Raw genomic sequence first — 11,347 nt, 5'->3', positions numbered from 1 at the left:
GCATACAGTTAAATAAGTTTATTTCTCCAGGACTCCTTACACACAGGCCTGGAAGACAAATGCATTTTCGTTTCTCATGGATAGGAATGTTCTTGTATGATTTTCAACCCTTTCCTCTGATAACTAGGATTCTTCTAAGATTTCAGAAAAAAATCTCTAAAGATAATTGTGGTAACTTCTTTTCGGCCCAGGCTCCTATGTTCTTCCTTTTTTTCTGAAAATGACCAAGGGCAATTACTACAAGCTTCATCACAGAGTGGACATACTTACACAGAACAGGGGTTGTTTAGTACACCACAGCTTTCAGCTTCTTCAATGGACTGCCTGGATGATAGAATTGTAATACATTTTAGGTACCCTTTTTTTCTGAGGATGTGCAACAGCCATTAACAGAGGCACAGAAACCTGCTATTAGAAAATATTTATGGGTAACTGGAAAAGATTTTGTAGCTGTTGCCAAGATAAGAACCATGATAATTTTAAGGTTCAGCCTCCTTTAGTTCTACAGTATTTGTGTGAGCCATCTTCTGGCTTTTCTTACTCTTCTAGCAAGAATCACACCTCAGCCATCTCTACTAGCTTGCCCTTAGATTCTCTTCCCACCTTCTACTGCACCTCAGTTGAAATAGTCTCTGAAAGGGGTTTTATACATTTTTCTACTAAAGAGATGTAGCTTCTTTCTGGGATCTTACTTTTTACTTAAAAAGCTTACAGTGTTTCCTCTGGATCCTGCTAATGAGGCTGATTTTAAGTTCGTATCCTGGAAAACCTTGTTATTCATTGCTCTGACTTCTGCAAGATTATCTCAGTTCTCTGATGGTTAAGTCCTTATCTCATTTTTCACAAGGATAGGGTAACGTTGAGACCAGATCCTTCCTTTATATCTAAAGTTGCTTCAGAGTTTACACCGAGACACAAAATTCATCTCTGTTTTCTTTTCAGAACCTGAAAAAGAGGAAGAATGTATTTTACACATTCTAGATGTCCAGAGGCAACTCAGATGCTACACTGGCAAGAGGACCATCAGTGACAAAACAGAATATTTCTAAATGGTTGTCTCATGCTATTGTTTTTTTTTAATGTTCTCACCATAACAAAACAATTCCAGGTAAAGTCAAGGGATGACTTTACCAGAGTTCTGACAACTTTTGTGTTTTTTCTGGGAATGGGTGGACTCTAAGTATGCTTGTGGCAGCAATTTGGTCATCTGTGCAAACCTTTACCAAGCACTACAAACTAGATTCACTCTCTAGGTCCAGAGCAGGTTTGCTAGGACTGTTCTCCATGGACTCCCAGATAACAATCCTTCCTCCTTTTCTTTCTAAGCTTTTGTGTTTCTCCTATATAACTTAGGTTACTGCATCAGTGATCTAATGATGAACACAGAACAGCTGTGTAAATAAACTTATCATTAACAGTCGATGTTTGAATAAATCATTGCTGCAGTAGATACATCCTCCACTCACCTCTTTTATACTGTTTTATGGCAGGTTGTGTGACTTTTATTATTTATTTTTTATCTGACAGGGCTCTAACCTCCCTCTTGTGAGGCAAGAAAGCTCTGAAGTTTCCCAGCCTGTGTACTGCAGCAAATCCTGCAATTAAAGGTGGGAGGTTGGCATAATAGTGTGGGAGGTTGGCATAATGGTTAAGATGTTTACCTTGCAGGCGCAATATGCAGGGTTTGATTCTCACACGGAGTTATTAGCTAGGATTAAAATGGCCCACGAGGGCAATTATGATCCAAACCTATGGTCTTCTTTAAGGTTGTAATGCATGCAAGACCTCCAAGAACATTTATTTCTCTCAACACTACTTGAACTTTAAGCAAAGTTCCTCCTTTGGAACAAGCAGACTCAGTAGACATTGAAGACCTTTCCGGATAAATACTGTCACCAGCACCTCTTACCTCTCAAATAGGAGAATTTTACGACTTACAAGCTTGTCATGTGCAACCCACCCTAAATAATTTCTCATAATGAAAAGATGTCTTTAAAAACAAATTCTTCCTTTGTATCAGAGGCTGTATCCACAGGGACTATGTCTATCCATCTAATTACCAGTATTTTATTCAAATTATTAACATAAAAGTGAACATCTTTTGCATAGGTTAGAAGTTCATAGACAGGTTAGGTATTATACCAGGAGAAAACATCTGTTTACTAAAACATAGCAGTTACTTGTCTCCATCAAAAAAGGAAAAGAAGGCTAGAGGGATGGACCCCTGACTGAAGCCCCAAAGATCCAACTTCAACTAGTGGCTGGAATGGTTAAACCTGCCTGCCCATCCTGGAGATAGAGACTTGGGTTTCTGAGCACAACCATATAACTCCTGAAGGAGGCTAGTAGGTGTTAAGCACTTAAAAGCTGTGGCCATTTGTACAGTAGCTGGGGGGCTGGAGTATGTGTGCCACTGTGCATGTTGATGTGTGGAACATCACATTTCTGTCCCATCCTGGACAAAATTTCCCCACCTCACAGGCCTAAATAAATCTCTCAATGTGCTGTATATATGATGCCCATCTCCTGACAATGCCCTTAAATGCACATGAGGGATCGCACAAGGAAGATGCCAGAAAGCACTCCTTCTTTGAAGGGAGGGGGTAGCTGTCATAAGGGTGTGCCAGGATTTCATGTATCTGCAGGAAAGGGAATAAAACAAAAAGGGTAGAGAGGTTTGCAATAGGGCTCAGTGGAATACCGTGGAAGCTCAGCAGTGAAAGGGAGATAGGGCAAAGAAAACTAAATGAAGGCCTGGCTTTCAGAACTCAAACTTTGCCTAAATAGATGCTGTATGTATTGCTTTTTATTGTTAAGCAAAATAATTACTGCAAGGTTCTGTCAGAGTATTCTCCATATGAAAGCAACAACTTCCAGAGCTTAACTTACAATTGTTTCTGCACAAGATATTTCAGAATTTGCCACACAAACTACAGTACACAATTGCAAAGTACTATTTTACAAGATGGATGGTTTTGGAGTCCAGTCCCTACTCACTATGCATTTGTATCTACATATGCAATACTTATATGTCATACAAGCTCTCCTTAAGTGCAAGTCCTAAGTAACTGAGCATAAACATCAGTCTCCATGAATTTCTCTGTTATGCTTTAAGTAATGGAGCAGTTCAGAGAAGGAACATCTAGTGCTGTGTCAACACTACCAGCCAGGAAATATATATGTATGTATGTGTGTGTGTGTGTGTTGTTTTGGTTGACAACTGTTTAGTCTAATGTGTATGACAGACTACTCAGCTGGTTGACAGGTGCCTGAGACAGTCAATTCCATTGGCTGGGGTATATGCCTTTACTCGGTGTTTGTGCAGTCTGCAAGCTAGTATAGATAATTAGCAGGGGGTATGGGGGATGCAGGGCCCCCTGGAAAAAATATGTTTTTTTCGTCTTGAAATTGTGCATGCTCTGAGTTGTTTCTTGGTGCATGCATAGTTGTGTGTTGTCTTTGGAATTTTCAGTGTTTTTACATTGATGTTTTGTGTATCGATGTTAGGCATATTTGATGTCTCCTACTCCACCCATCTGTACATATATAATATATATATATATATGGGTCTACTTTGTAAGAACGAAAGACCACAACACCGAGACCAGAATCATGGAACACTGAAAACCGCGTAACTGCAAAACACACACACAACTGCCCCAAACTACCAAAAACACAACCCTACACTAGAGATCGGCAGGGGGCAAGCCCCCCTGCACCCCACACCCCCCTACTTTAATATTCTAACTCTGAGATCGCACAAACGGACACACAAGGCAAACTCACACCCACACATTTCAATCCCTCACACACACATACACACCACAGTCACAACGCGCACTTACACACAGCAATACCCTTCACAAATACACTTACACATACATACTTACCTACAGTGGAACACCAAAAGTGCTAAATCAAAATCCCGTAATATCGTGATTTTGAATTTTGCCCTTTTTGGTATTTCGTCCTTCTGATCTCGGTGATGTGGGATTCGGTGTTGTGGTCTTTTGTTCTAACAAAGTAGACCCATATTTATACATATATATATATATATATATATATATATATATATATATACATATACATACACATGTACATACATATATTTATCTATTGTTTTTCTTTACAGGGAAAGTCTGACTGGGTACAGGAGTCAGGATCCATTTTGAATGGGGGCCCTGTTATAAAGACTGCAGAAACAACAGCAGTAGACAGAGTGACACTAACATTTGAAAGGAAATAATATGCAATTCTCTTTACAACATTTTTCAGAAGTGGGAAAACTGTATTTCATATCTGATAAAGTATACAGAATGCCATCTAGTTCCTATTTTCAACAGAAAGCAATATGTCTTACAAGAAGAATAGTGTTGAGAAGAGGAAGCATATATACTAATTCTGTGAATGCAGAACTCCTTTTGTTTGCTACTGCACTAAAGACTACAGTTCATTAGCCACATAAAATAAAATTAATCGATTAACAGAGTCAACAATTCCATTTTTTGACAATTCAAACAGAAGACCGGTTAAAGGGAAATCATACTGCAGTCCTGAGACATGTAACTCACCTCAGTGAAACTAGCAGACGGCAGTTAGTGTTGATCCTCTCTCCTTCTGTACTCCTCAGTATGGGGGTTGGATTCCCCCCACTTCTACATCTTACACACATTAACTCTGGGGTTGTTGTACCTCACAGAAAGGGGAAGAGTATGAGTTATGGCACTCTTGTACTTAGTACATCTACAGGCTTTCACACATTTAGCTGCACTATTCTAGAGGATAAACTATATGTGTGTTTATGCATCTGTGTTTGCATGCTTATATGTGTGTGTTTGCGTGCATGTCTGTCTGTGGGTACATTTATATATTAATCTACATCTATATATGTAGATCAATATTGATACAGCTATATAAACACACACACACACACACACACACATATATATATATATATATATATCTTTCTCTCTCTCTCTCTATATATATATATATATATATATATATATATACAGAGAGAGAGAGATAATGAAAGAGACAACAAAGAAGCTTATGCAAACACACTGCAATCATGCACCAGCTATTATGTCTTTTTAAAAAAGTCTAGCAGTTTACCAGTTCAGTTTAGAAATGTATATTTTTTCGCTCATAGCAGTTTACAGTATTCATCTCAGGAGCATAGACAATCTTGCTTCAGAGCACTAACGGAAGTTACCTTTATCTCTGTGACTTTCTGAGAACACCTTGTTGAACAGGCACTTACACATACTTGCACTGCAATGCTGTAAACTGACTGAGCTAACATAATTAAGTTTGCTTTCAAGGAATTTATGTGGATTTACCGAGATGCCATATTTCTCAGTTAGTGCAAGTAGTTCTTTTAACAGAATCAGTTATAAGTCATTTGCATTGTAATTTACAGCTTGTCAACAGAATTCTGCTAGACAAAAGTTAGGGTAACACTTGCGGTTATCTATCAGGAATACAGCTGAGTGATTTAAAGAAAAGCATTCCATCATCAGGAATGAATGTGAACAGAGATGGCTTCTCAAATGGGCATCATGCCAAAAGTCATTGATTCTATTTGGTATTGAAGAAATACCACTGCAGATGTCATATATCATGAAGCACCATAATACAGTGTCTGAAGTGCTGCACTACAAACATGGAAACCATGGTTTGAATCCCATTTGCTCTCACCTGGATAGCTTTCAGTTATTTTTTTTCTGCTCCTGGGTTAACTTGTAAAAATCCCTCTGTGGTCTCTGTGGGCCATACCTACGCAATATCACTAAATAAAAATACGATACAATTAATGAACTGAATTAACACCAAAACCTGCATCATACATTGCATATTAAAGGGAATGTATGATGCATCCATAAAATAAATTTTGTAGCACAGGGTTAATTTATGAATGCAAAGTGTTGTTTGAAAAGTGGTATAGGACTGCTTTTGTAAAAGTTATCAGAATAAAATAAATTGGTATGTCTGCATATGACAATTGACAGTTTATTCATTTCATAAGATGTTTTTGGAGGGATAAAAAATCATATTTGTCTCTATCATTTTTACACATCAGAAAAATGAATGAGGTATGGTTAAAACAGGTTGTATAAATTATTGTAACCTAATGAAGTTATGTGCAAATACTTAAATTAAATGCAAGCTCAAAACTGTGTTGTTACTGATTCCTAACTAGATATTCACACTACTTAGTCTCCTCTTGTCAATCTGCTGCTGTTATTGCATGATTCAATTATAAGAGGTGGGTTTGAAACTGCTGTGCATGAAATTATCTTCCAATATAGAGTTGCACCATGACAGTGACATACTCATGAAATGGGATCCAAAAGATGGTATGTTGAAAGTCTATATTCATAATATTAAAATTTTCCAGTTACAGTTTGTTAAATTAAATATTGATTCACACATCTGTCAGTTATTATTTTGGAACACATTTTCAGAATACTCATTTTAGAGCCCCACCTCAGGAACTATGGCAATACCTCTGCATAATTCTGTCCAAAATGCTGATATCATAACCGATGCCTTAAATCACATTTCACACAAAAAGTCTCATGACAACTGTTGCTACTGTTTGTGCTTGCTTATTAAATGCACTTGTTTTGCACTGAAATGTTGTTTATTTAGCATAGACTAGATGCAGACTTGCTGAGTCTAGTCTGTTTTTCATACATTTGAACTCAGATCCAGCCATCTTACATTAAGAAGGGCTCCCCTGCACCCTTGTGGTAGCAGAGTATGGATATAGCCTTGTCTGAGCTAGGGATGGCTGTAGGAAGGCTCACTGTGTGATTTCTTATTAGCAGACTAGTTTAAAACGGTTTAGTTTTGCCTGTATACAAGCCTTGTGTTTGCACGTAGCAGTGCACCACACAACAGGGGTTAGAGGTGCCTTGTATAGATGCAAACATCTAGAAACTATTTTTTCCCTAGACACCAGTCAGTGAAACCCTCCCAGGTTCCCTGCTGCTCTGCGGGCAATGCAGCTTCACACTTGTGCACTCCAGGCAACTCAACTGAGCAATGAGTAGCGTCACCTCACTTTCCATCCCTGATCTTCTATAGAATAAGTCCCCTTGTTAATCCCAGAGCAGTAGCTGATTTAATTTGCCATCTCACAAATTAGTATTTAAGAATTATCTGCAACTATAGACAGTCAACTACTGAACATTTCTCCAGCCAGCTTGATTGACATGAGCATCCTGAGGCAATGTTGCAATTGCCACATGTATGCTGACAACTGACAGTTGCTCCTAAAGCAAACAAATATATTATGTAAGAGATGCAACTACACCATGAAACTAGAATTAGTCCTCTTACATAACAATAAACAAGACATCAAACAGGTTTGTCAGTGCACACACACTCCTCTCCACTCACACAAGATAAAGTCATGACACATAAACCCACATATGTCGAGGTACTCAGAGCCTGCCAAAAGACCAGAGACCTCACAAGCACCAACGATCTACACATACTGCTACATGAATACAATCCACCACTACATACAACACACATATCAGTGTCTCAACAATTGAGCCCCTAAGGCAAAACACCTCAAAACCTAATGTCCTAGTCATAGGTGACTCAATAATGAGACACACAGATGTCCCCCTCACCAAGTTGGAGAAGGTCATGGGCAGGTGCCTGCCAGGTACTGGGATCATACATACATGCGAGTCACTGAGCAGCAATTACTGTTATGACTGTCATAATACATGTTGGAGAGAATGACTTGAGACGTACTTCTCTGGACTATATGAAGACAGACATGACTGAATTCTCAGACTATGTGCCCCCGGCAGATATGTCCCTAGCCCAAACCAGCATTCTACCTTCACCCAGGATGATGCTACAATACAGACAAAAAATGACTGATTTCAATAATTTTCCTAGCTTCTGGTGTCACTCCAGGGGGATCCAGTATCCACAGCCTGGGAAGACATGGTCGATCGACCACACTGCTTTTCCAGAGATGACCTTGACCTGTGTCCTCAAGGCTTTTTGGATAATGGCAAAGACACTTGCCTCCCCCATAGTGCCTTTTTTTAGGTAATGTCAAAACAACAAAATGTCCAATGTAAAGAAATCCACTAGAGTCAAATTCAAGGTCATGTTGCTTAATGCTAGGAGCCTAAACAGGAAACTTCACTTCCTGGAAGCACTCCTCACCTTGGAAAATGCTGATGTCTATGGAGTCACTGAGACTTTGCTCAATGCCATAGAGAGCACCCTGGCCGTACAAGACTACAATGTTTTCCACAAGTTTAAACCTCAAAACGAGCATGAAAGAACCAAAGGTGGAGGTGTATCCATTTTCATTAAATCCAGCTACACCTTGAGACTGTAAAACAGTACAACTCTCTTGAGTTACTCTGGGTACAAATAACTATAGGCAAATAGCCTATCACATCATCACAAGCTACAGATCTCCCACCATGAACCAGGAGAAGCACACCACCTACCTGGACTTGCTAGAGTCACTCAGTATACAGCCAAACACCTTGGTCATGGGAGAATGAAACTATCCTTCATCAGCTGGGCAACTTACATGAACACAAGCATGATCACTCTGAGGTTTTTAGTTTCTGTTAATTCAAATGCCTTGGAACAGTTGGTCTGCACCCTCACAAGGGGCTCAAATGTCCTAGACTTAGCGCTCATCAACAGGGGGGGAGGGCACTGCACTACCCACTGTGTGTTATCCTTCTTGGTAAGGTCAGACCACAAATCAGTTTTGTTTGAAGTAAAGATCAGATATGACACCCCCACAGGAGTAAAAAACTGAAAAATTTCTCCAAAGCAATCCATAGCCTACAAAGCAATGAAAAGTTTCAAAGCCCGTACTAACACAGCCAACAATGACTCCTATGCAAAAGGGTACACAAATGCCCTATATAGCCACTTAAACAAATGTATTGACTCAGCTGTACCTGACAGGACTAAAACCAGGTCTTCCCGAAAAAATAAGCCACCCTGGTGGACTGTAAGTATAAGTGAGTTATAAAACAAAAAAAAAGAAACTGATATCTAACAACAACAGGGAACCTACCAGAAATGAAGATCCTCGAGGATTCCATTGCTGCAAGCAAATCAGATATCTTGTAAAGTTATCTACAAGGCTAGTTATGAGACTAAATTACCAGTCTTCTACTGAGTATTTCCAAAGAACAGGTCATACAAGTGCTCTCCAAGGCCAAAAAGACAGCCTCCATGGGGCCAGATAACATCCCAGGTTGCTTACTAAACATTACAAAACAAGACCTAGTGGAACCACTTGGCACTTTCTTAAACCATAACCTGAGCACTGGCTTTGTTCTGGCGGAGTAGAGAACAACAATAATCCCCTTGCACAAATGGGGTCAGTTAGCCTAATCAACCTTATCTGCAAGGCCATGGAAAGAATCATCATGGACCTTATCAACAAGTACATAGGCAACCTTCAAACTCTTGACCTGACCCAGTTTGGTTTTGTCAAGGGTAGATCTTGCTTATTAAACCTGGTGGACTTCTTTGAAAATGTCACCAAAGCCTTGGATGAGGGCAAACCAATACTTAGCACCTATCTTGAATAAGCCAAGGCTTTTGACACAATCACCCACTTAGGGATTATTCAGAAACTCTCCCAGTTAGGGATTAACCCATACGTCACTAGATGAGTACCCAACTGGCTCACCAACAGAATGCACGCTGTCAAAGTAGGGGAGACCAATTTCACCAGTAGAAGCAGCTACCAGTGGGGTACCACAAGGATCTGTGCTGGGCCCTCTGATGTTTGGAATCTATTTCTCTGATGTCCAGGCAAAAGTAGATGGCCTGTGGCTTAACAAGTTTGCAGATGACTGCAAACTGTACACAGTCATAGAGTCCCCCATTGATGTAAGCAAAGGGCTGATGCTGACAAATGATTGGCGCCAAATTCACAGACTAAAACTAAATGCAAAAAAATGCCTCATTACTACCTTTGGCAAAGTAGACCCTGCTAATTATGATATATATAGCCCCCCTCTAAGCTCAAATCCAGTGGTGTGAGATTTGGGAACACAGATTGATAGCAATCTAAGCATCAATCACCATGTATCCATAGGGTAAGGAAAGCCTTCTACATTATGCATCTCATAAATCAGGGCATCGCATCCAAGACCAAGGAGGTTATAACTCTGCTGTACTAGACCCTCATCAGACCACTAATTGAGTACAATGCTCCCTTCTGTATGTATCTCACCAGACACCTGCAGCAACTGGAGAGACCACAGAGGTTTCTAACCAAGGGAATCCAGGGCCACAACAATGTGACCTACATGAAAAGACTGAAAGCCCTGTCACTGTACTCTGTATCATACAGGCTGCTGAGATGCAATCTGTACTTAGCTTATAGAGCAGTTTCTGACCCTGCCCTAATGGAAATGCTGCACATCTGCAAACCAAATGGAACAAGAGTCACTCATTCCAGGGATCTCAGCCTGGCCTGTATTAACAGAATATGTTGGAGAGACAGATATGTCTCCCAGAGACTGCCACTCCTCTGGAATAAGCTCCCAGTTCACATGAAGCAGAGCTCCTCAGTGACTCTATTTAAGCTCTACCCTGACAATTGGATGGGTGACCATAAATTCACCCGGGGTGGCTCCTATGTTCCTCATGGACATGGGTAGTCGGTGCTAATCTTACAATCTCATTGCTAACGACGACCATCTAACTATGGTCAGTTAGGGTACACAGGCTTTTTACATGGCTAGGCTTGTAAAGAACTTAGGGCCATTAGTCTAGTAACCTACTATGAACCTATGAATCTATAGGAACAAGGGAAAGGGAAAACTATCTGCAGCCTGGCATAAAACGTAATAAACAATGGGCAAGTAGGAAGGAAAGTGTTCTGGTAAGTTTACTTATGCAAATGCATATTAGTACGTCAGATACAGCAAGCTTATAATGAGCAGGTTACCAGAGCTTGGAAAGAAAGGGAGGAGGAAGAAGAATCAGACTGGACCCCCTGGAGAACAGTCCTAGCAAAGCCTACTCTGGACCTAGACAATGAGTCTAACCTGCAGAGTTTGGTGAAAGTCGGCACAGATGATCAAGTTGTTGCCTCTGTTATATTTCTACTGTCCACTCCTTTTCAAAAAGTCACAGAAGTAGCCAATGCCCTGGTAGAATGGGCCTTGACCCTGTCTGGAACTGTCTTGTTATGGTAAAAGTAAAAAAAAGTAATAGCATGTGACAGCCATGTAGAAATTGTCTGTTTTGACAGTAATTGTCCTCTTTTCTTACCTTCATAGGAAATAAACAGCTGATGAGAATTCCTGAAGGTTTTTTCTGT

Source organism: Protopterus annectens, chromosome 9.part0 (assembly GCF_019279795.1).
Source record: "Protopterus annectens isolate FY-2018-M chromosome 9.part0, PAN1.0, whole genome shotgun sequence".
NCBI classification, from domain to species: Eukaryota; Metazoa; Chordata; order Ceratodontiformes; family Protopteridae; genus Protopterus; species Protopterus annectens.
Note: the sequence above shows the minus strand (reverse complement) of the source record.